The sequence below is a fragment of the Argopecten irradians genome, chromosome 15, assembly GCF_041381155.1.
Source record: "Argopecten irradians isolate NY chromosome 15, Ai_NY, whole genome shotgun sequence".
Lineage (NCBI taxonomy): Eukaryota > Metazoa > Mollusca > Bivalvia > Pectinida > Pectinidae > Argopecten > Argopecten irradians.
The window spans coordinates 14,976,674-15,003,927 of NC_091148.1; the positions used below are offsets into that span (position 1 = coordinate 14,976,674).

At 36.4% G+C, this 27,254-nt stretch overlaps 1 long non-coding RNA gene and 1 pseudogene across 1 annotated transcript; one reads left to right on the forward strand and one right to left on the reverse strand.

The window, feature by feature from the left end:
• Positions 1-3,868: 3,868 nt before the first annotated feature.
• On the reverse strand, positions 3,869-6,828 carry LOC138309137 (uncharacterized; annotated as a pseudogene).
• A 12,336-nt stretch (positions 6,829-19,164) lies between these two features.
• Positions 19,165-21,015, forward strand: LOC138309700 (uncharacterized). Its single transcript, XR_011206311.1, has 3 exons — positions 19,165-19,243; positions 20,377-20,481; positions 20,902-21,015. It is a non-coding gene; the product is annotated as an uncharacterized lncRNA (long non-coding RNA).
• The last annotated feature ends 6,239 nt before the right edge of the window (positions 21,016-27,254 follow it).

Sequence of the window (27,254 nt, forward strand, 5' to 3'; positions counted from 1 at the left end):
ACTATAAACACGGCAACAGTTCCACTATACAAGAAGACATAACACGAATATACCGCAGTATCCAAAACATGCACCTCGCACAACATACACGCAACACACCGCTTACATGGGAGGCCGTCCTAACATGACCATAGCTGTTAAAAGGACGTTAATTAATCAAACAAACATACATACATTTTCTAAACATTTCTACGTCAATTGATAACGCTATTTCGTCCCAGCAAGCATATGCATTTAGCATTGTATGCACTTTGGGCGAGATGACTACGTGCACGAAAATAATTCGGACAGCTTTTTCAAACTAGTTCGTGCCCGGTCAAGATTCTGGCAGTGCCAATTTGATTGGCCATTTCCAAAGGTCATCCTGACGTGACCCCTAATGAAATGTTGTCAGATCCTCATATTAAACGTAGTGATAATAAGAATCTGTATTTTAATCAGATTGATCATTCGCCAGCGTGTCTAACTCAACGGCTGATACTGAGAACTCCATGATGACGCTGCTAATTATTAAAGACATACAAAGCGTAATTAAGATGATTTCAATTTAATCCTTCAGTACTTGCTTAGAAATAGCGGTAACCAACTTTAATGGCCCTGCAGGTAGGGCGTTAGAATTGTACCTGCTGCCCCTTTTGCATGATCGTAAAAGGCGACTAAATTTAGGATCTTATCTTTTCTTTTCTTCCTAACTGACTTTATCTTTCCAAATGCCTCCCTTGGCACCGCCTCACTTTTGGCCTTGAGTTGAGCGTTCGCCCCTGTGAGGAAGGCTCTGGGTTCTGTCCCCTGGCCGAGACACACCAAAGTCTATAAAAGTGGTAGATTCTGCTCCTGCATAGCGCTCAGCATACAGGGAGTGGGACGACTGGTTCGCCCGTTGTCAGTATAATGTGACCGGGTGGGGTGTGTTGCTTGGTGTCTTCGGCGGCATGCTTCAGTGATATAGCACTATAAAAAGGGCAACAGTTCCACTATACAAGAAGACACAACACAAATATACCGCAGTCTCCCAAAACACGCACCCCGCACAACATACACGAAACACACCGCATACATGGGAGGCCGTCCTTACATGACCATAGCTGTTAATAGGACGTTAATTAATCAAACAAACAAACAAAACAACTTTAATCATCAGAATCCAAGATGGCTCTTGTTGGCCGATCAGTACCAAAATGCAATATGCACAACTAAGGTCCTAGGGGAATCTAGATATGAAATTGCGTCAGATCCCTTAAGTACTTTCTGAAAAATAGCGGTAACAAACTTTATTTATCAATATCGAAGATGTCGGCTGGTCGGCCATCTTGTTAACCGGTAAGTCCCAAAATGCAATTTGCACAACTAGTGTCCTAGGGGAACCTACATAAAAAATTGAGACAGATCCCTTCAGCACTTTCTGAGAAGTAGCGGTAACAAACTTTAACTATCAAAATCCAAGATGGCTGGTCGGCCATCTTGTTGACGGATCTGTCCAAAAAAGCAATATGCACAACTAAGGTCCTAGAGGAACCTACATATGAAAGGAGTAGGTGCAATAAGGGCCAATTTTGACCCCAACATAGATTCTCTTTATTTTAATTCCATAGTTTCATCAATATGTGAGATTTATAAAAAAAAAAAACACAGTTTCAATGGATTCTGTAATGTTGTTGCCTAGCAACAGGCCTGGCAAACGGCATATGGTAGTTATGCTAAAAATAGCCAATTTAGTTATTTTGCGGATTTCCCAATCTGTATATTAAGAGAGAAAGATGTATTTTGTATTGTGTATAAGGAATAATTAAAATAAATGTCACATTCCATAACACGTGATCATATTACAACCCATAGTTACACCATAGCAACCAATTTTTCTCCATAGTGGCCCTGCAGGTAGGGCGTTAGAATTGTACCTGCTGCCCCTATTGCATGATCGTAAAAGGCGACTAAATTTAGGATCTTGTCTTTTCTATTCTTCCTAACTGACTTTATCCTTCCTAATGCCTCCCTTGGCACCGCCTCACTTTTGGCCTTGAGTTGAGCGTTCGCCCCTGTAAGGAAGGCTCTGGGTTCTGTCCCCTGGCCGAGACGCACCAATGTCTGTAAAAGTGGTAGTTTCTGCTCCTGCTTGGCGCTCAGCAAAAAGGGAGTGGGACGACTGGTTCGCCCGTTGTCAGTATAATGTGACCGGGTGGGGTGTGTTGCTTGGTGTCTTCGGCGGCATGCTTCAGTGATATAGCACTATAAAAAGGGCAAAAGTTCCACTATACAAGAAGACACAACATGAATATACCGCAGTCTCCCGAAACACGCACCTCGCACAACATACACGAAACACACCGCATACATGGGAGGCCGTCCTTACATGACCATAGCTGTTAATAGGACGTTAATTAATCAAACAAACAAACAGATTTCTCCATAGCAACAACACTTTAGCCATTCAAAACACAAAACAATTTGTTTTTAGAGATGGAAGTTTTAACTTTATTTATTCCATTTCTGTTTTTTATCTGTTAGTGTTATTATTTTAACATTTTTTATGTAGAAATAAAAACAACAATTGAATGCATTCTTCACATTTCTGGAATTTATACATGTAGCAACGGCATAAAACAATTATATGGTTTATACGTAGTATATTATATATATGTTTACAATAGTTATGATACGCTCACTATTTACAAAAGTAATAATGCCAGTCCCCTTATATACGGAATTCCCCAAGTGCAATAATAAAAGATGACAGACTGATGTACAGCAGGCCAAGTTTACGAGCATTTTCAGCTGCGCCAGTGACTTGCCAACTTACAACTTTTTACGGTGTGCCAGAGGTTCGCATCCTGTTCTGTAAATCACGTTACGTCATCTACCCCTTCTTATCCCTTTAGAATCCCTTCCCATTTTGATATTATTCAGTAATAAAAATCATTATTAATTAAATAACTGTCAATGGTATTAAAATAACAAGCATATGAATCAAGGATTAAGTAATTAACATTATTCTGATAATGTCATAACTATCAATGATATTAATTATCAGCAACAACTGATAACAATTATATCATTCTTCGCAACAAGAAATGTCATTAAACATTTTACAGCATCAACTGCACAAGCCACATTACTACCACCACTTAGATCATCATCATCATTTTCTTTGTCATAAGATCTTTATAATCAACATTCATAGACATGCCAGTAAGATTATTGATATTACATAATCAACACAAATATATCGAAGTATCTAAATCCTGTAAACATCATCATCAAACCGAATGCAGTTATAGCCAGACATATTGTATATTATTGACCATTATTTATCAAATATGTTATACTTTTAATTATTAGCAATTGATTATGGACTGAAAACATGAATAAATGTCATTACTTCTATATCATATTACAACTAACTTAAAGACCCATATGATTTTGACAGAAGGAGTGAACTTTATGGAACACTAAAACTTAATATTCATAATGAATTTATATTCATTTTGTATTTTGTTAAATCTGCTTATTTAACCCATTATAAAAATATCCCATGTCACTTTACATCTTTTGATGGTAAACAGGTAAATCAGACTGAGAGCAGAGATTAAATAATCCATGATCTGATTATTCTATCTTTTACTATTTTAACCTACATAACACATACACGATATTCTGTTACTTTAAAATACTTCAGCAGAACTATGTACTCCATTTCGACCGAAAGGTGAATATTAAAATGAGTGTTCATAAAAGTCATCATTATCATCTAATAGCTTTAATCATCAATATCTCGACAAATATTGAGAGATTTCATTTTCTATATTAAACACTGTAGCAAATAGAATTAAATCAGAGAACAAGTGCAGTTTTTCGATAGATAAAAAAAACCACAAACAACTGCAACCAAATACCACGTGCAGTTTGCCGATACTCAATAAACGTATATGCAACGGTTCTCGTCATGAGTATTAAGAAAACATTATTCCTCGGGATCACTGTTTTCACTGTCTGACTCATCAACAAGTTGAGGCATGTTAGCAGCATCCTCGATATATGAGGACCAGTCCTTAACGCCAAACACACCACTAAGGTGACAAGCATAGCCAAGGTACCAGATTACAGCTGATATGTGCGCGCAAGTCCCTACAACTCTTGATCCAACTTTACATTGTCAGTACCATGCGGTTACTAAAGCAGGATTATACTCAATCCACAGTAAATAAGACCGTGCACTTGTGTGTCGACTTTGAATTCTGGCACGAAGCATTCCGTCCTCCTCATCATTTACCATGATGTTGAAGTCGCCATCTTCACTCAGGTGTTCTGAAGCATAGAAACGTGCTAGCTTTAACTGATACACTCCAATGGTAATGTGTCGAAGTTCCTCTTCAGAGAGAGTTGGGAACTCCACCACTGAAGTAGCGCCGTCCAATGGTTTCCATTCACGTGTCCTTCGGTCTAGTTGTTCCTCTTGCACGCGATTCTGCAAGGTGTTCGTGCTTGCTGCCAAGACCTGAAAGTAAAGGAAACTTGCACTAAATCTGAATTTACCTTGAGCGAGTGAGCTGTTGTGCATAACTACATGTATCGTGGAATGTGCATGTATGTATAAAAAAATTTCAAAAATACTTTTATAATAAATGGAAACTGCAATATATCTTATACAAAAAGTGAGTAGAATGAACATTTTAACATTTATATAATGTAGATATTGAAACTTACAGCTATAACTATGAAAGATCAGGTTATATAGCTTATAATACCATAAGACAGTACCAAGCAGCTACGATCGTCTAATATCTATAAGTACAGCTGTATAAACATATTGCTAAATTGCTAAAGCTAAATCTATAACAGTTTTGTTTGAAATAAAACATTCTTTGTAAATACTAATGAAAGTGAATTGTCATTTATAGTAAACAAATTGTACCTTCATCTTTGCAGCTACTCGTTGGTCTTCTTCTGTGCTGCCAGTATTCAGTGGTGTGCGATACCGATTACACAATGCTGCCACAATACGTAGATAGTCTCCTATGGCTGGTATTTGGCTGTTAGGCACTATGTTCTGGAGATATTTCCACTGTTTCAGCCGTCCATTTACCGATTCCACAATCCATCTTATTTTTGTGATAAGTCGGGATGAATTAGCCTATTCAATCAAGTATATAAAGACATAAAAGCAATTTATCAGAAAATGAGGGTACTTTTGGCTTTAATCTGCGTGTACAGTATATGTATATGTATAGACTTTAACCTGTAGGATTTCGCTGGTGAACTTTAGAAAAGTTTATAATTGCAATTATCTTTAGTAATAATCATTCCAACTAGTATAGCATTTCTGTTAAAGAACTGTACATCTTTGATTATTCAGTAACATATATCATTAAATCGATAAGGAATAGCAAATCAAACAATGACTTAAAGACCTAGCAGCAAAATTAATATTTTTTCAACACGAGCAATGATATTGAATTACCTCTTCAGTAGGATGTTGTTTTTGTCCTCTGTTTAAGGAAAGGTGGCATCTTGCACTTGAGTCCGAGATCGTTAAGAAAATCCAAGGAATCACGAAATCCTCTATCAACTACCAATAGGTCATCCTCCTGCAGCCAATCTTTCATATGCTCCATGTTGCTGCTAATATTGTGTTTCAATATGGAGGTATCATTGTTTTTAGAATCCGCTAAATAGGGACCAAGAATCGACACAATATAGCCAGTTGTTGTAACGATAACCATCGGCTTTACCAGCGGGCGATGCTTATGCATGCTGTAAGACCGTCGTTGGAATTTGAAGTTGTTACTTTTTTGAATGTATATGTAAGTCCCATCAACTACCAATATGGCTGGGTTCTGGCAAATATTGCTGAAAAGTTCCTGAGCAAGTGGTCGTGTGTGATTGTGTATTACATCCTCACGACTGATGTGTTCAAATCCTACATACCTTGGGGTAAAATTGGATGCCAAGAACTTTCTGGCTGACACAATAGATCGTCGTATGCTACTCTTTCCGATATTAAACAGAGTCGACAATAACCGATTTGACATACCAGTTCTTAACTTGACTAATAGCAAAGCAATACATGTTCGACTGGATCGGTTTTTTGGTGCATCGTAAAGAACTGGAACTTAGATGCGAACATAAGTCTTCAAAATCATCCTTTGTAATTACAGTGAGCGTTACATAATCAATGTCATTTAAAGTATTTCTATTATCGAAATCGATTCTGTACTTTTCATTGCGTATGGCTATAGCTCTAATGTGAGTAATCAATGATAAAATGTCACTTTTGTTAAAGAAAGTTTTTGGTTCTTCAATGGAATCTTCTTTGATTAAACGCAGTGCTTCCTCTTTGAAGTATTTATCATTGTCTATGTGATTACAACAACATCTAGATCCAGATAACAGAAGGTGTCCCTTTTCAACAAACAATTTGTATCTGCTCTCAGTTGCCACAGTTAATAGTTTCGGACTCCGCTTTTTACAAATGCAACAAGTGGAATGGCTATTTCCAGACGATAATATGGGTAAAGGGATAGTTTGTGGACTTTTCAGATGGGCTTCTACTCTGGATTTCTTAGCACTTGGAACGTAGTCAGGGTCATTTTCTGTATCCGCAAGATTGTCTTTAGTAGAATCACTTACTTTTAATGATCTTTTATATCGTACAAAACACTTCTGACAAGCAACATCATTGTCATCACAGTGGCCTTTTCCTAAATGTTCAGTGTATTCTGAATATGTATCACGGCAAAGATACAGCCTTTCCTTAGGAATTGTTCTTTTACCACAATCTAAGCACAGGAAGTGCTTAGGTCCTGTCCCAGGCATCCTACAATACAGATGTAAAGAAAATCAGCCTTCAGATCACTAACACAACAGGTTATATATATATGTAATGCATTTCTACATTTGAGTATGATGAAGAAATGTATTGTTATGACTATGATGAAAGTCAATATTTAACTTGTTTTCTTTGGAACTAGGTGAAAGTATTGTACCTCAGGAATTTAGTATTTTACTTTTGTAAAAAAATGTTACTGACCTTCGACTATTGCCATTAATTAAACGTGTGAGCTTCTTTTTTTATTTCAGAATAAATGTATGTGTTACAGTATTGTGAGGGAGAGTGGTACCTCTATATACAGTGTGTCTGTGTTACAGTATTGTGAGGGAGAGTGGTACCTCTATATACAGTGTGTCTGTGTTACAGTATTTTGAGGGAGAGTGGTACCTCTATATACAGTGTGTCTGTCTGTGTTACAGTATTGTGAGGGAGAGTGGTACCTCTATATATATAGTGTGTCTGTCTGTGTTACAGTATTGTGAGGGAGAGCGCTACCTCTATATACAGTGTGTCTGTGTTACAGTATCATGAGGGAGAGTGGTACCTCTATATACAGTGTGTCTGTGTTACAGTATTGTAGGGAGAGAGTGGTACCTCTTTATATAGTGTGTCTGTCTGTGTTACAGTATTGTGAGGGAGAGCGGTACCTCTATATACAGTGTGTCTGTGTTACAGTATCGTGAGGGAGAGTGGTACCTCTATATTACAGTGTGTCTGTGTTACAGTATTGTGAGGGAGAGTGGTACGTCTGTCACCAAGTGGTTTGCTTGGGTTTTTGGGTATTTTCCCCAATTCTGTGATTCGGAGGTCCATCAGGATGTGGCTATTTATTTTGGGGAATTAGCGTGGTATCGCATAAGCCACACCCTTCTGAAACATCCGTGTTGGTCTACGCACTTGGTGAACTGTTCATTTGATTTGTTGATGATTAACAAAACACAGTTGATTTCCTCTTCAGTATTTATTTTCCATTCTTGTCATTCTAACACACATTACATATTGGGATGCTGGCCTGAACTATAAATTGGTCTATAATGTCCATTGGTCCTGTGCACAGGCCAGCACACCACTTGCTCTCGGGTCCACACTCTTTTTCTAACTAACTAACACGTTCATATCATTATCCCCTATGTTACAATTACTTACTAAAGATACGAAGTTATACTTTGATTGGCTATACAATTAATTAGTGGGCGGAGTTTACCCTAAAAATCTTACATTACAGTGATAAATCTAATATGTCCTTACAGTAAATGCATATGGTCAACATTGTACAATAGAACACAAATTAAATGGACATGTTTATTTTACAAGTTACAATTAGACTGGCTGAGCCAGCCTAGGGGCTTGTCACCTGTCGACTTCCTTTACATGCCAAGACTGGTCACTGGTCAACCTGGACTAATGAACACTATTGAAATCTAATTATCTAATCTTAGCTCTATTCAAATCTAATTATCTAATCTTAGCTCCAAAATCTTGAATGTAAACCAACTATAATAATCTCCTATATTTGAAATACAATTGATACTGAAATATCTGAACAAATGTTTGAAATATAAAAATTACTATTTTTGTACCGTGACACGTATACCTCTATATACAGTGTGTCTGTGTTACAGTATTGTGAGGGAGAGTGGTACCTCTATGTACAGTGTGTCTTGTGTTACAGGAAGATATGTGCTATATACAGAACTTTTATACAGTCGAGATTCGAAACTCGATATCTCAAAATCGCTTGACTCGAAATTCCGGTTGAGTCGAATTAAGTTTGAAGTCTCGGTTTGGTTTTTTTCCCCTTCTTTGTATATGTAATTTAAGAATGGGTGACTCGAAACCCCAGTTGTGTCAGATTATAAAAAGTGGGCAAATGGAGATACAGCCAAGGGAAAATACTACAACAATGACTGCTAATTATGAATTGTTTAATAATCCTCTCAAGTCTGGCTTCCTAATTAGTGTCACTTTACAATTGTGACTTATACAACTGTACATGGATCTAGACACGACGCGTGTTTACACAATCACACTCAGCAAGAGTGTATTTGATTTAATCAATATTCTATAAACTGTCTAATTAATAGTGTTTGATATAAATTTAAAAATGAAAATAAAAAATAACCGATGATAATCTGGATTCGAACTCACCTAAAAATGAACTTCGTACCAATGAGCACATGACAGAACCACAAGACTAACGAGACAACATTTAAAATGGGCATGTCAGATATATTTAAAATATTGATCTGTTGAACATAATAGCAAAATAGCAAAACAATGCTGTAGTTAGATTTCGATAAATTATTTAGAAAATTCAATGGAATATAACACCTTCATATTGTAATTCATTATCTTTATAGCTTAAAGAATAACTATAATGCCAGAGAAATATGTTACCGTAACAATATGCACAGTCTGATGTCGTCTGCTCAGCGAGAATACATGTAGCTGGATTGACTTTTGAGGAGAAGCCTAAATCAACTTAGGCCTAACCGACTTTTGATATAAAAGACATAAATCTAGAATCTAGGCCTAGTGCATTATTCACATGTCAAATCAAAGCTGATACAAGAAGATGGAATTGTTATGACGTTAGTTTTAAGCTTACATAACACTGTATGTAAATCCGCGGACTGTCCGTCACTGACGAAGTCAACGAGTGAGTTCATGCAGTTTCCAGCTATGAAAAAAGATTTCAAGAAGTATATGTATGTATATATAGAAGAGTATATCTGACTATGTAACTTCATGATCTTTGTTGAAAGCGACCAGGTAAGATAAGGTAGAACATCGAAAACATCGCGAAGTTGCTCTGTGTTGACAGCTGTCATAATTTGCTATGGTTTTGTGTGTGATCTTGTATATATCGGCGACCTGATGCGTGACTTGATCTTGGGTAAAAAGGTTACTGTTGTGATAATAAAATGAAACATTTTATCGTGGTGGGGTAAATAAAAGGGGCGTCTGTGTCACCGTCTCTGTGTTATAGCTAGTAAATAGCCCGAGTTTGTATTTTATTTTCATTATCCCTGTATTGCCAAAATTAAAATCACTGACGGTCACGAAAATTGCATCTGTCCATAACTCCTCCATTTCTTTAATTATTGTTGGTCATTTAGCCACATTGAGTTGTGCCACACCTGGGGATTGTATCGTAAACATGATGCTCTTTCCAAAAAACTTTTGAAGATATGGTAATTATATATGTGTTCTATGGGGGTTGGGTAGGACCGCAATAATACATAGAGTCCGGTGTTGGCTATTCTTAGTGGCACGTTTTTTACTTTTCTGTAAAGGTTGGTGTGGTAGCACGTGTTCGTACTCAGGGCAAAAAAATTACGGACATTTTTTATCCGAAAATATTTTCGTCGGGAAGTTGAAAATAACACTTACTATACAGAGTGATAATTTAAGATATTGTCTTAAAATATATTAAAATAGTTATCATTATAACAATTACATAGTTCATATTATGCACAATGAGTGAATTCCAGGATTTACAATTCCGGATAGCCGTGCCCGATTACGTTTTACATTATTATAACAGCCGCTACGATCTCGGGCAGAACTGGTTCAATTTATTTCAAAGAAATTTCTTTTTTTAGCATTGGCCGACATTTATGTCCAAATTCGATATTTTGCATACTGAAATGAATTTTTATTTTGGTTCCGTTACCAAAATACGGTGTTTGGACAAAACTGCGGCCAATGATAAAACTACGTTTTTCAAGATATTGTAAAAAAACGCTCAAAATGGCTTAAATATATCTTCATTTAATCCATTTACAAACTTTCAATGTGGAAAATCTTATTTGATATCAAAAATATGGATACTCAACCCTTGTGGAAAGCTGTATATGTAAGGTTTGACGTTGTTTGAATTTTTATAAAATTCTGGGGCTAAAATAGGCCCTTAGTGCACCTACTCCAAAGTTTGAGAAAGATCCCTTTAATACTTCTTGAGAAATAGCTGTAACAAGAATTGTTAACGGACGGACCACGGACAAAAGGCGATTTGAATAGCCCACCATCTGATAATGGTGGGCTAAAAATGCTTAGCTGAACACTTGTATAAAAAATATTACATATATAATTACTTTACTTAACAGATTTCAGCTACAGACAGCTGAGAGCATTGAAAGGAAAGAAAGAAAATTTTACTGTCGGGAACGGTGGCTGTGGGTAATGTGTTAGAACTATGGTGAATACACCATGGGGCCCTCAGAACTCTACCAGGTACGTGTACGAACTGGAGAACCAGGGGCTTCCAGATACTCTGCATCCTTACCAGGAACAGTACAGGGTGCTGGGATGGGTTGTTCCTTCCCCCAGACTTTCGGTATCTGCTTCCCCTGGTAAGGCTTAAGGTGATCTACACGGACACTATTTGGATGGAACTTGGGAGTCTTTTGAATTAGATATGTAATATCTGTGTATATCCTCAGGACTTTATACGGCCCAGTCAAACCTTGTCCCAAATTACAAAAAAACTGCTGGTAAATACCATCGCCACACAAAATCACCTTCTGAATAAGTCCTAGATTTTAACCCCCTATCAAAATAATTCACCTGTCTCGTAGCTGCTACACCTAAATTATCATGTGCTTACCCAAAAAATTCTCATTGATTCTTGTAACCAGGCTTCATATTGACTAGGGCAGTAATCTGGGCCATTTTTAGGTACCCCTACCACCACATCTTACGGGCGTGTTGTCTCCCTACCCAACATTAACATGTTTGGACTATATCCGGTACTGGAGTGACATATTGCCCTATAAGCCATTTACATGAATGGTAAATGATCATCCCAGTCCTGAATTACAAGCGATGAGAGCATCTGTAACAACGTTCTATTGAACCGTTCGACACGGCCATCTGATTGTGGTCTGTACGGGGTAGTACGGCTCTTTTCAACAGCGAGTTTCTCAGCCATACATTTAAACAATTCACTCTCAAATTCCTGTCCCCTGTCACTATGAATCTGTCTAGGTACTCCAAAACGACTGAAAAATTCAGAACAAAGTTTATCTGCAATTGTAAGGGCGGTATGCTTGGGGGTAGTAAATGCTTCCACCCACTTTGTAAAATAATCACTCATTACAATGATGTACTTGTTATTATTATTTGTTTTAGGCAGACCTCCCAGAATGTCGATATCTATTCTATCTATTGGTCTATGCACATAAGCTATGGAGGACCTAAGAGCAGAATTACTTGGACCTGGGCCTGATTTTCTGCGTGCACACTGGTCACACTTCCTACACCACTGTCTTATTGACTCGGTAAGTCCTGGCCAAAAAACCTTCGCTTAACAGAAGCAATAGTTTTGTCCCTACCGAGATGGCCGGAAGTGGGTCCATTATGCAGTTGGTTCATAATATAATTCCTTAAACAATAAGGTGTTAAAAAATTTTGAATTGTCTTCTGTTTCACTGTTTAAATCCGTAAGGTACATGACTCCATCATTACCATAGGGCCACAAACACATCCGAGATCTAGATGGTTTCGTGGTACATTCTTGTTTTAAAGAAATGATTTCAGCAATGTGCTCATCTAAACTTTATAAGGATTTTATTTTCTCTACTGCCCAGGACTCACCCAATTAATAAATGATTCTTCCGAAGAGCAGGCACTGAGAAGATTTACTCCAACAGACAAGGTGTATTCCGGGACATGTTCCAAGCCTGTTAACCCCCACCCACCCCGGGGACTACAGTCTTGATAGTCTACTCGTTTACATGGTCTAGTTGGAAGTCTTGACAATTCGTCTGCATTTCCATGCATTCAACCAGGACGGTGCACTATTTCAAAGTCATACATCTCTATGATACTCAACCACCTGCTAATATTCCCTCAGCATAAGTCTTTTAACCAGATCAACGAAGCATGGTCTGTACGAACAGTAAATTTCTGACCCAAAAAATGTAACCACAGCCAAAAGTTCCCTATGGGTGGTCCTCCCCATCCTGAATTTGTGACAGAACAGCCCCAGACCGAAATTGCTAGCATCTGTATCTAGTACAAAAGGATTATGGAGGTCTGGATGGCTGAGGATAGGAGGACTTGTAAACAATGATTTTAGCTCATTAAATGACTTGTCACAGTCTTCAGACCATTCTAGCACTGACCTACTTTTGCAAGGGTCACAGCTTATTCCGTTCTCTGACACCACATGGCCCAGATAGGAGACACGTGTTTGGAATAGTTCGCACTTACGGGGTTTCAATTTTAAGAAATACTGTACTTTACTGAGATTTTGTAAGGCTTTGGTAAAACTAAAACCCAAATCAATAACATGTATCTTAAAGTTATAAACAATACCATTTAACATTAATTCCTTTAAATAATTACACTGGAACGCAATAAGCAAATATCACAAATATTCTTACCTGATTGAGGTTTCTTCAACTTTGGTTTTTTCAGTGGTTGAGCGAGACCAATGGTGGCTTTGACCCTGAAGCAGCTGGTTCAAATGGTAATTGGACACATGGATCTTTGTTTGTTAACAAACAATTACTGACTGTGTCTTCGGCATCATGCTTCAATGATATAGCACTATAAAAAGGGCAACAGTTCCACTATGTAAGAAGACACAGCATTAATATACCGCAGTCTCTCAAAACCCTCACCTCGCACAACATACACGCAAAACACTGCATACATGGGAGGCCGTCTTACATGACCATAGCTGTTAATAGGACGTATGTATGTCAGTATACACTATCACTTGATTTATACTTTTTGCTATCAATGAAAAACAAAGCTCATTTTAACACCGAACTGTTGTCTGAACAAGAAATAATGTGTTCTCCTCAATTAAACATGAAAAGGGTTGATGGCTTACTTTGTTTTGCAAGAAAAATAAATGAGCAATGGATTTATTTGCCGAAGCTCTACCATGCATTCAATGTTTAACTTAAAAAGTCATGTTTTAATCTAATTTTTCAAATACCTCAGGCACAAAATCTTTCAGGCAAATTCTGCAGAGGTATTGCCGGTCTTTTGTTTCTGAAGTTTGCACGAATGTCCATCTCGCATGCTTTGTGGAACCACTTTGGACAGGAGTCGCATTTGATCTATGAAAGATGAGTCACATTGATGCATTTGTTCAATTAAGATTTAGAGCATAAAAGAGAGAACAAATGACTGATTCTATTATTGGATTTGATGTCTAATTAACATGGAATATTAGGTCCTATATAGTCTTGATATTAAAGAAATGAAGTCATAGACCATGGGAGTTTTAATAAAAGTTATCTGTATAGTAAAGGTGAAAAATGAGGATGTCAATTTTCTCTCCCCCATAAAGAATCTGCTGTGTATGTAAGGCAGCACTCTCTACAGTAATTTTCCATTGGTTCTACATATTAAAAAAGATATATATACAATAAGAAACCAATACAAGGATCGCAACACACATGATTATTATAGTTCCATAGCATGATTCATTTTTTGACGCATGTACCTTCCTTAGTGATCTAGTAGTAAATAATTCCTTTTGATGTTATGCAACCCGTTAGTAATTATACTTTTGAAAATGCAGCTAGCGGAATTATGAAATGTATGTCAGCTGCTGTTTATAGTTGCTGTATATAGTACGTACTATTATGACCATAACTCTAAATTAAGTGGTTATTCATCTTAAGAGAAGCATATTTATTATCAAGTTTCCTGTAAATTTGCTAACAAATTTGCATATGTCGTTGCTCCTGTTTTTGTTTTATCAATATTTTAATGTTTTCGGCGATTAGATTCTACAAAAAATTTCAGTCGGTCAACATTGACTTTAGATAAAGGTTTTTACTTTTCTTTCTAGTTTTGCATTTTTCCCTTTGATTTCTACAATCGTGTATGGTTCTTCATAATTTTTCTGTAATCCTGTAGTTTTTCTACCATCTTTTCTTATATTATAGGCAAGCACTCTGTCACCAGCTTTGAATTCGGTTGACTCCTTTTTCCTGTTTATGTTAGCGTATCTTGCCTTCTGTTTGCTTTGTGCAATTTCAATGTTTTCAGTGCATTTTCTGTTGTGGTTTGATTTGTTGTTTTTCTGCTTATTAGTAGATTTTCGATGGCCTTCATAGAGGGTTCTGTTGTCATAGGCTGTGTGAACAAAATGATACAAAATATTAACGCTTTAATATAAGCATTCTTTAAAGATTTTATCAGACCAGTTCTGAACACAATTTGTCGAACACGTCTCTCTGTTAAACATATTATAAAAAAATAAGCAAGTTATGAATTTGAAGACTGAAGGAAAACAAGTCCAGACTCATCCCAGTGATCACCTATTTTACGCTAATAGTTCTAGAGGTCTGCATGGATTATAAGTTGGTTAACAAGATCCTTTGGGAAATGGAAATAGGCCTAGAGTTTGTAAAAATCTTAGCTTTGCTGTATTGTTTATAATCAGATGACCATTAAGGTCATGCTCTTGCTCGCAAGTACAACTTAATAAGTAGTGGTGTATTGTTAACCAATTGTAACCAACTTTCTTTCACGTGTGGTGTCTTCAGCGGCATGCTTCAGTGATATAGCACTATAAAAAGGGCAACAGTTCCACTATACAAGAAGACACAACATGAACATACCGCAGTCTCCCAAAACACGCACCTCTCACAACATACACGCAACACCGCATACATGGGAGGCCGTCCTTACATGACCATAGCTGTTAATGGGACGTTAATTAATCAAACTTTCGCAAAATTCGCAATCCGAGTAAAGTAGCGAAAGTTTATCTCCACGAATTAATATCTATATTGATATGAATTATCATTCAATTGTTAAAACCGCAAATATTTATCTTTGTTAATTGTTTTGAAATGGAAATCATGAAACTAAATAGCTTTAAAAGAACGTTAATTTACAGTGATAGAAAGGACCTACTAAAGTTTAGCAAGCATTTCAATTGTAAATATCTGTATAATATTTGTCACTGCTCATTGTTCGTCATGTTGTTTTCCTGTATCACTTCACTGAACACAGAAAACACAAAAGTCAAATAAGGCCATTCAGGCTGACGTCACACTTGTCAGAACGAAAGATTAGGCCACGCCCACTGGTGGTCTAAATTGGCTTGGGTTTAGTAGAGACATATAGTGAGAAAAATACAGGTAAGTCGATTACTACCGACACAGAAATATCAGCGAATATTTGAAGACATCATTGGAAAGGGAATAATCCCATCTCCATTTTGGTGTATGACATTTAAGGATCGATCATTAATTAAGAATTTACACTGTACAGTAATACAAAGCTGATGCTTTAGATGCTTTACAAAGATGATGCTTTAGATCTGCAAAGTGATTTAGATACAATGTCGAAATGGAGTGAAACGTGGCTTCTAAAAATGAACCCAGATAAATGCAAACACATGAGGATACACAAACAGAGAACAAGAAACCAATGTGAGGAAATTATACAATACCAGCTCAATGGAAAAACACTGCAACATCTAGACCAAGAAAAAGATATAGGAGTAGTTGTAGATTCCACGTTAAGCTTCGACAGCCATATATCAGAGAAAGTAAAAAACGCCAATTCCATTTTTGGACTTTTGAGAAGAACTTTTCAGTTTTTAGACATCAAATCATTTATTCCGCTATATAAATGCTTAGTTCGGTCTCATTAGGAGGACTATGCTTGCCCCGTATGGGCGCCTTACCTACAGAAGCATATAGAAATGATAGAAAGTGTCCAAAGAAGAGCGACAAAATGTCTACCAGGAATGTCACATCTAGCATACAGTCAAAGGCTGGAGAAACTGAAATTACCAACATTGGCATATAGAAGAATACGAGGAGACATGAAGGAACTCTTCAAAATTTTAGATGTAGTATATGACTCCGAATGTTGTAACATTTTATCTCTATGGAAAGATGCAACGGACCGCGAGAGCAGCAGGGGGCATAGGAGGAAGTTATTCCATACAAGATCTAACTATGAGATTAGGAGAAACTTTTTTTCACTAAGAGCTACTAAGATATGGAACGATCTACCAGAGAATGTAGTGATGGCGTCAAATATAAACTCCTTCAAAAATGCGTTAGACAAACATTGGAATGAACAAGAACTCTTATACAACTACAAAGCCTTTATACATCATTAATTTATTATTATTACCGGATAAAAATATATTAACTGTAAACTCTATAACCACAGCCAAAAGTTCCCTATGGGTGGTCCTCCCCATCCTGAATTTGTGACAGAACAGCCCCAGACCGTAATTGCTAGCATCTGTATCTAGTACAAAAGGATTATGGAGGTCTGGATAGCTGAGGATAGGAGGACTTGTAAACAATGATTTTAGCTCATTAAATGACTTGTCACAGTCTTCAGACCATTCTAGCACTGACCTACTTTTGCAATGGTCACAGCTTATTCCGTTCTCTGACACCACATGGCCCAGATAGGAGACACGTGTTTGGAATAGTTCGCACTTACGGGGTTTCAATTTTAAGAAATACTGTACTTTACTGAGATTTTGTAAGGCTTTGGTAAAACTAAAACCCAAATCAATAACATGTATCTTAAAGATATAAACAATACCATTTAACATTAATTCCTTTAAATAATTACACTGGAACGCAATAAGCAAATATCACAAATATTCTTACCTGATTGAGGTTTCTTCAACTTTGGTTTTTTCAGTGGTTGAGCGATTCTAACCCGCCTACATACATGTACAATGTACACTACCCGAAGGCTGATTCGGGACTAAATCGCGCCGCGAGCGACGAGCGACAATCGAGCGAACTCGCCCCGGAACTCGCTGCGGATCCGCGCAAGCGAGATCGCTCCCGCGGCGGTCCCGCTCAGCTTAGCGATTTAATGCTCGCTCCAGCGGCGATCCCGCTGGCAGCGAGATCATCCGCTCCGGTAGCGATCCCGCTCCGGCAGCGAGATCATCCGCTCCGGCAGCGATCCCGCTCCGACAGCGATATGATCTGCTTCGGTAGCGATATGATACACTTCGGCATCGATTTGTCACCAGCGATCTTTTGGTAGATATTGTCATCGTTTCAGCTTTGTATTACATGCCGCGATGGCTTCCTTAGCATGTACACAATCTTATACTAAAGGGACGAGTATAGTTATGCTAACAACTAAAAGAATTAACCTTCTATGTGAACAATCTTGCTATTCAGGAACATCACAATAAAAAACATTTATGACAGAAACTTGAAATTTTCTAAATAGAAATGATGTGTTAAAATCACGAGCTTTGTGAATCAATCCTATTCAATATTTTAATAAAATATACTATTGATAAGTATATACTGTTATATGTCCATGTGTTGTCTTTCCTAAAATTTGACACTAATTCAAGATTTGATATATATACTGATCTATTATTAGAATGTGTCGTATAGTTTCGTCGTTTTTATCAAAATATCCCTTTTTTGGCATGATGACATACAAATGGTCGTGAAGACAAATTCAAACAATATGCATATGGCCTGTATTTCAAATGTCTTTAACTAACTGGTATTTTTTACCATCTGAATGATGTTTGTACGATATGGCCTCTTTTAATTTTATACTCAGAATATATACAGTAGATATTTTTAACCAATTCAAATTAATGTCAGATAATTCCTCTCAAAATCCTTATTTACTTTTACCATGCAACGTTATAGAATGCTTTGCTTCATGTAATTACATGTATATGTATGTAGTTTATTTATTATGTAAATTGTCTAAGTACGCCATCTTTAGCTGAACATACCTAACGTTTGATGAAAATATTATTTGTATGAAGTGTTTTATACGATGCAAATTGTTTGAAACTAAGATAAAAAATAAAACAATTGACTGGATGTTGTTACTTGTCCTCGATATCCTCACTGTGCAATATATATTTATCTGGAAAGACCTGAAATCGACCAGCGGGGAAACAAAATACGATGAATATGCCTGTTCAATGTAAAAATACCAACATCGCATATTCCAGCCAAAACGGTAAGTGCCTGTCATTATATTCATTTTTGAAGAAAAAGTGTTAACGATGATGCTTTCAGTCAATTTCAAATATTATCTAATTTATACGACTTCACTCAGCGTTACACCTACGATACATCGAAATGGACGAAATGACCATAAATGTTGAAGTGGGTGCTATTCGACGACTAAGTTATGCTTATTTCTATCGCATTTATTTTCCAATAACGTAAACACATTAAACAACTTCTACTTTCATGAAATACTTTTACGATACCTTCTTTACTAGTGCTGATAATCATTTTTCAGAGTGTAGGACCGCCATCTTTGCTGTTACTAGCTAAAACGATGTACCATGAAACCTGTTTATTGGAAAATGTTATAGTGATATGTCATGTAAAGGAAAACTATTCTCAACTATCAAAAGAATAGTGCAACGATTTTTCACTTTGCAATTGTTCACGCTAAAATGAAGTGAGTACTCCTTTCAAGATCTAGACGCGATCACTTGGAGTATCAGTACATTTTATGTTATTTGAGTGTCACATATCAAAATCACATAAAAACAACCGAGTTTTCATCAGAGTACTAGTACATATGAAAATATTATGATAATGATATCCACACAAACTGACTTATGAGACACTAATTTGAAGTAAAAAGGAAAAAACACACACATACACACAATTATGTCACACCGAAACGGGTAAAAGAAGTAAAACTGAAAATGAATTGACCGATCGCCATGTGTAATATAAACACGTCTCGTGCTCGCAAACGCACGTGTTTCTTTTCAATGTCGGAGCATACATCGTAGCACACACACAATACAAAATGCAAAGTCATGTGCGATTTGACTGACAGCTGGCGATCTGTCAATTATATGAAGTTAAAACACATATTTTATAAGGTACATGTAATATTTACCTAGCATGTTTTGTATGGGCGGACTGTAAGTTATGATTATCATCACGTTCAAAGAAATGAGGATTAAAATTAAAAACATAATTATAAAGATCGCTTCTAAAATATCAGTTATTAGTTAACAGTTGTCGGACTCCTAAGATATCCGCCTTTTGGTATCAGAATATATTATATTGTGGTAACGAGACTTATTTGGTGCGTGACGTAATCGACCCGCAGCTCATCATATCAATATTTGCATACAGCGCCCGACACGCCTACCTGTGATTTTCAAAACCTGTTTCATAACCATTATTGGTCAACTTACACTCATATACATATCATGATATACACACTACATGTATGTCGCATTCGGATGCATTATGCAAGAAAAAGACAAAACCCAGACAAAATATCATTACTGTTTATTTATTTGTTCATTTATCTTAAGGTGTTTTAACTACTTGTTCGACGAAATTCGTCGTTCTAAGTAAGATAATAAGAATTAATCATGAGGATGATTAAAATATACATGTATATATATAATTAGGTTTACGAAATTGTTGTGTCCCCTTGGAAATATAGGATGAGTAGCAACGTTTAATATTAAATAATTTCAATTTTTACATGTTATGCGATTACCATTCTTTGTATAATTCTCATTATTAAAATGTGATACTTTTCACATTTACGTCCTCGTGCAGATACGGATCCAGATACGCCGGAGGAGACGCCTTCGGGGATCGTTATTTTCAGCGTTCAAAATTAACGCCTGTCCATCTGCCCTTGACCGGCAATTTTATAGTCAGGTAGACAATTTGTATAATGTAGCTGGTCCTTTGATAGGCAACTTTTGGTCCAGATAGAAGATATAAAAAACATAAATGGCAGTAGAATTGAAGAAAGGTTGAAGATTAAACTGTACAAAACAAATTTTGGTAATATTCTGGTTTTCGGCCAATTTTGTTGAGAGCCTACGATACTAATCCGGATATGCAGATATATTTTGTTAGTAAAACTATTACTTTGCTAGTAATTATGTAAGCTATAGAGATGAATTGTAACTGTGTAAGGACCAGTAACGTTTAGGGTCAGCCGGTCCTTAGGACCAGCAGGAAAAATTATTTAAGGGAGAACAATGGTTATTTTGCCGATTCGTTATCTGGAACGTTTTTTTTTTCTTATAAATAACTTTGTCTTGAACTACCGTTTTCTTATATGCTTTTCAGTTAAAAATGCCAATCAATGAGGGACCAACTGCGATGAACGACCTAAACCTGTACAATTTTACCTGGATACGGAGGCTGGCTGAAGATAGAGGATTATATATATTTAATGAGGATATAACTTTCGTTTAGATTTCTTACTTTTGCAATTTCTAAAGACAGCTGGAATAAGTAACACATAATTGTTATAATCATCTTACTGATTTTTATTTTTTTTCACTTCTGTACTTCTCTCTCTCCGTTTTAGTGTACACGGAATGGTTTGATGTATAAAACTTGCAAAACGCACCATTGGATAAAATTTAGAATGGACAAAGTACGATTTCCATTACGGTATTAGAGATAATGCGACTTTTCTTAGAACTCACCTGAAGCCCCAAGCTTTGAACCCTTACCTGTGACGTCATGAGGACTCTACAGACTCTAAAGTAGTAGCTATGTTCAAAATGTAATAACTTTTTGTGTCCATTATGATATATATTCATTAAAAATGAAATTATTTGAAAGTAGTAGCTATATTCAAAATCTACTACTGGATGTATGCATTCTGATATACAACGTGTGTTTATTATTTAAAATACATATAATACAAAATATCAAGCGTTTTTTCCCCTTTACATAAAGTGGGGTATCACATAAAGTACATACCTATAAAACTTGAAAGTTTCATGAAACAGCCTATAGCCTCACCTGTAATTATCTCCTATTGTTCTGTCTTTCACACCTAGTCTCCATTGGCCAACAAAATACCTTACCTGTATACCTAAATATTCAGAATGTTGGCTAAGTGTGAACCTTATGCATTATGTTGCGATAAGTTGTAACACTTAAGCAAAATAAAGAATCTGAATCTGAATATCGATTTGTAAGGCACAAATACCTATGTACATGTCCGATACATGTTTAATATATTCTCAATCACAGATATAGTTCGGAATACACTTGGAAATAGGGATTTATACCATACATATATTGATGTACCTATCGTAGATGAATTGCCATCTCTGCATAATTTTACACAATAAAATGTACATAATAAGTGTATCCGCGGTGTTTAGAACTACATATACATGTACACGATTATTATATTGCTAATCACCAGTATATATCTTTGTCATTTAATTCTACTGTAATTTGGCGGTTCTAATTCTATATAACAAGTTTTTGAGAACCGTCATATCACAAATATTTATAATTTATCAGGAGTGGTATTTTTCGACCAATTTGGTTTTGATGAAATAAATTCAGCTTTCCGACGACTTGTTGATATTTCGCTCAAGTTCATTTATTAATGTCTTTACTTGAAAATAAAACATACACGGATCAGACGAAAAATGTCAATGTCTTATACCAATAGCAGATATCAAATATTGAAATCAGAATACTTCCTAATATAGCCAATGTCGTGCTGCGTTAATCTCTATACCTGTATACTGCTGTAACTAAAACGCGTGGTCAACCCTGGCTAATTAGGGGGCTAACCAGATTATGTAAGAAGGGTGTTTAGTGACCTGTCACGCTTTGTTGATTAGCACACGTCACGTGTCAAAATATCAGTCCACAGGTAAGTTATAGATGGACCATCATGTAATTGCCGTATAATGTCATATTCGTAAACAATTATAAGTCTGTCTCTACACACAGGTGTTTGGCTCTGTAGACATTTATCTATTTTTCTCTCTTTATATATAGAGCCAAACGCCTGTGTGTGTATATATATATAGTGACCATTTTTCAAAAAATGAATCATGAACGTCATTAATCCACCCAGGTGTGAAAATTGGTCAAAAATACACTGTTTTGAAATAGTCGTTTTCCACTCAATCCAGGAATGTTGCAGAACCGCAAAACGAAATTAGTCCAGTAAAACGTGGGCTATGGTACGTTTCCAACCTGAAGCCATCCTCGATACTCAAGGGGTTACTATCAATATCGTTATATCCACAATCGTTGTAAAAAATGGATATAACGTCAGTAATAGTAACCACTGGAGTATCGAGGGTGACCTGAAGCGGGCCTGAAATTTGAACGGCAATGGTATTTTTATTAACACAGTGGAAAGACGATTAAGGCGTACCTGTAGCTCGGGGTCATTATTTGATATTCTACCAAGGCGTTATAACACCATATAGACCGAATCAATGGTCTTTATATTCTATATTAGCTATGTAGTCCTTTGGCAAATGCCAAAGATTTATTCGATTCTAGTTTATGTCAATTGCAATTACAGGAAGAACGATGGCTACAGGACGTCACCCTGAAGAACTCAATGTTTGGGTTATGACGTCACAGAAATCAACTGGGTTTTAACACTAAGTCGACATTTAGGATAGAGGAAAATAAGAAAAGGAGGTGTTGCATACAGGGTGAAAATCCGCCCACGATATTTTTTTGATTTTTCAATTTAGATTAGTTAATTGCATTAATACACATATGTCTGTAATACTTAAAACCCGATTGGACCATTATTAGGACTACAGCGCCCCCTACATTAACACTGGTAAATTTAATGTCCATTGGGCCTTTTACTTAGCATAGGTCATAGTAAAAATACTTAAATCACGTTTTTCTTGTGATTTAAAATACCACATAAAATTGCCTTTTTAACGACATATCACACTTGGCTGTATCCAATATCATTCGATCACAAATCGAACGTAAATATCAAATTTGACAGAAAATACGACTTTTTGAAGTTTTCAATTTTTCGTTCGAGCACCAGAATAAGTAAGGCACTACTCGAGTACCCTAAAATTTTGATGTTTAAAATTATATTCAGGTTATCATCGATTTACCATAAACAGCTCAAGTCAAATGATTCGGAAAGTTTTGATTAAAAAATCAAATAAATATTGAACATCGCTAGGTGGTCCCATTTAGTCAAACAAGCCGAAAATAGCCGACACTGTAATGTCGTTTTAACAACTGCTGTACCAAATTATCAAGAGATCATTATAAATACTATATATACTAACAATATTAGGGTTGAATCTCACTTGACTTTTTGTTGATAGTTACGTATAGTGTGACTTTAACTGGATGACTGGCATAAAAATTCAACCTGTCTGTGAAGATAACTGTCTCTACACACAGGTGTTTGGCTCTGTAGACATTTATCTCTTTCTCTCTTTATATATAGAGCCAAACGCCTGTGTGTATATATATATATATAGTGACCATTTTTCAAAAAATGAATCATGAACGTCATTAATCCACTCAGGTGTGAAAATTGGTCAAAAATACACTGTTTTGAAAAAGTCGTTTTCCACTCAATCCAGGAATGTTGCAGAACCGCAAAACGAAATTAGTCCAGTAAAACGTGGGCTATGGTACGTTTCCAACCTGAAGCCATCCTCGATACTCAAGGGGTTACTATCAATATCGTTATATCCACAATCGTTGTAAAAAATGGATATAACGTCAGTAATAGTAACCACTGGAGTATCGAGGGTGACCTGAAGCGGGCCTGAAATTTGAACGGCAATGGTATTTTTATTAACACAGTGGAAAGACGATTAAGGCGTACCTGTAGCTCGGGGTCATTATTTGATATTCTACCAAGGCGTTATAACACCATATAGACCGAATCAATGGTCTTTATATTCTATATTAGCTATGTAGTCCTTTGGCAAATGCCAAAGATTTATTCGATTCTAGTTTTTGTCAATTGCAATTACAGGAAGAACGATGGCTACAGGACGTCACCCTGAAGAGCTCAATGTTTGGGTTATGACGTCACAGAAATCAACTGGGTTTTAACACTAAGCCGATATGCTATATCATGCCTCGCGTGATCATTTAGGATAGAGGAAAATGAGAAAATTTGGTTATTTTAAGTCTGCGTCCTTTTCGAGAGATTTAGATAGTCACTGGTTGTATTAAACGTACCTGTAAAACTAGTCAAAATACCTTACGGATAAAGAAATTAAGCGCAAATACACGAAAACTATCGACGGTTCATTTTTACATCAGTTTTGGTATTAAAGGGCCACTACCTTTCCGAAACGGCTTTTAATCTTTGAAATAAGAATGCAAAACGAGATCAATAATTTTGTAGAGTCGCAGAAGTTATTAACTATACAATTACTAGCACACTTATCATCACCTTCAGAACTGTTTAATTAGAATAAATAAAATGTTAATTTTCATAACGCGGGTCGTTTTATGTTTCCCACCGTCGTCCTAAATTCCGCGCGGTAGTTGACTATCACTGCGCCAGACGGCAAAACACCGAAATGAATCTCCACTGTTATCGTACATTAGACAGGAAATCTTGCATATGTTTGGTGTGGTAACCTCATCTTAAGCCACCGATATATATTTTCTTTTGTTATTAATGTTTTTAAGAAACCTTTAAATTTTGCTCCAGAAAGGTATAAGTGGGCCTTTAAGTTACAGAGTAAAACGAAGGGAAGTAACTCTGATATATGAGTATTCGAACTGTCTGTGTAAAACGCCTAAGAATTTAAATAAACAGAAACGGTTAACATGTGTATATGAAAGATACGCTCCGAATAAAAAGAAAAATTATTTTCTGTGTTAACAATAAAATCGAAGTAGAATTAATATATATAATTTCAATGACATGTTGTAATAGTAACCCCTAGACTATCGAGGTCAGGATGCTAAAGCCTATGATGAGGTAGACGACTACACGTGATAGTTATCCGTTCCAAATGTGCCCTGTATCAAATGTTGATGTATCACAGGCGTTTGGCTACATCCCGATATATGTAATACTGTGTCACAGTATTATATGGGGATGTGGATGTGGAGCAGTGGTAGAAGGCGCAGGTATGTTTGGCTAGGCGATTGGGTGCGTGAGTTCGAGGCCCGGATAGGGCACGAGTCAATAAATTGTCATGCTTTGTTAAATTGTGTTTATTTGATATATTATATATAATATATATATATATATATATATAGAGAGAGAGAGAGAGAGAGAGAATTTCTGTAGAGCCAAACGCCTGTGGTTGTATAGATGTTTGGATGTCTCGTGGAAGTAACACAATGTGATAATACTCTGGGCCAGAGACCTGGGAATTAGTCATGGATTTGTATATCGATTTTGACCCACCAGAGTGCCATGAATAGAACTTTTTTTGACGTCTTCGTGGTCTAGATAAAAACTACATCTAGAATGTGATTTTAGAGATTTTTTATCTAGTTCCTGAACACGTCTAAAAGTAACCTATTGGTACTTCGATGGTACACGTCTGTACATCCATAGAGATAGGAGAATTAGTTACAGTTTATAGAATTATGGACCCACCACAGGTTTACGACGCGCGCGCAAAAAAAGTATCTTTTCGCGGGCGCGCGTCGTAATCCTGTGGACCCACTAGAGTCCCTTAAGACCATTCGTTTTAGAAGTCTAGACAAAAATCAAAGTACTGAAAGTACTGAGAGCTTAAGGCAAGTGAAGAAATTTAATTTGCAGGTATTCAGATGAGTAGACATAAAAAACAAGTGTTAGCTACCCAAAAAGCTAAGAAGGCTACCATACAGTATTGTTTATTAGGAAGCAATGATAGGAAAGCTTGACAAATTGTTCTTTTCACAGTTACCCAGGGTAGCTGCCATAGTTCTTATTCTCGTTTTTGAATAATGATAATTCAAATGCTTTTACATTCAATGTAAAAGATTATCAACTTCATGATATTCATGAAAGGGCCACTAGGCTACCTTTCCGAAACAAAAAATTAAAAATCTTTTTATAACAATTATAATATAATAAATTGAAGTTTTGCCTTGTGGCGCAGAAATGGTCAACTAACCCATTGTAATTATGACGACGCCAGGAACATAATACAACCTGCGATATGAAACTTAAACTTTTATTTATTTCAATAAAGTTGTTCATAATGTGAAGAGGGCCTTTTCCTTATGCTAACAAGTTTTCCGTCAAATATACACTATACTGATATACATTTACATGTACTTGGACAAGTTGGTGAAATACATAGTATACAAGCATAACTTTTCGGTTAAAACTGTACTTTACTTTAGCGCATACAGATCCACAAATATCCCCTAAGTAAAGCCTAACTTTGTTTCAGCATCTCCCATGTACCGACAGTTTTTACAAGTAGGTCATGGCCATCTAGCGTACAGTACCAGTTAGGCTATATCTAGATGCTCCACATGCTCCCGGCAATGTTTCTATTCAGTACGTGTAGCAACGCCTTATGTGATTTCTGAGAATAATGTCCAACAACCAGAAAAAACATTCAGACTTCTCTGGGTTTATCTAATGATAATTTGTTTGCAATGATTTCCCCCACTGGTACCCCTTACACACATGAAATCTTCAACAACAAGTAACCAATTTTTTGTTGGACCTGCAGGTAGGGCGT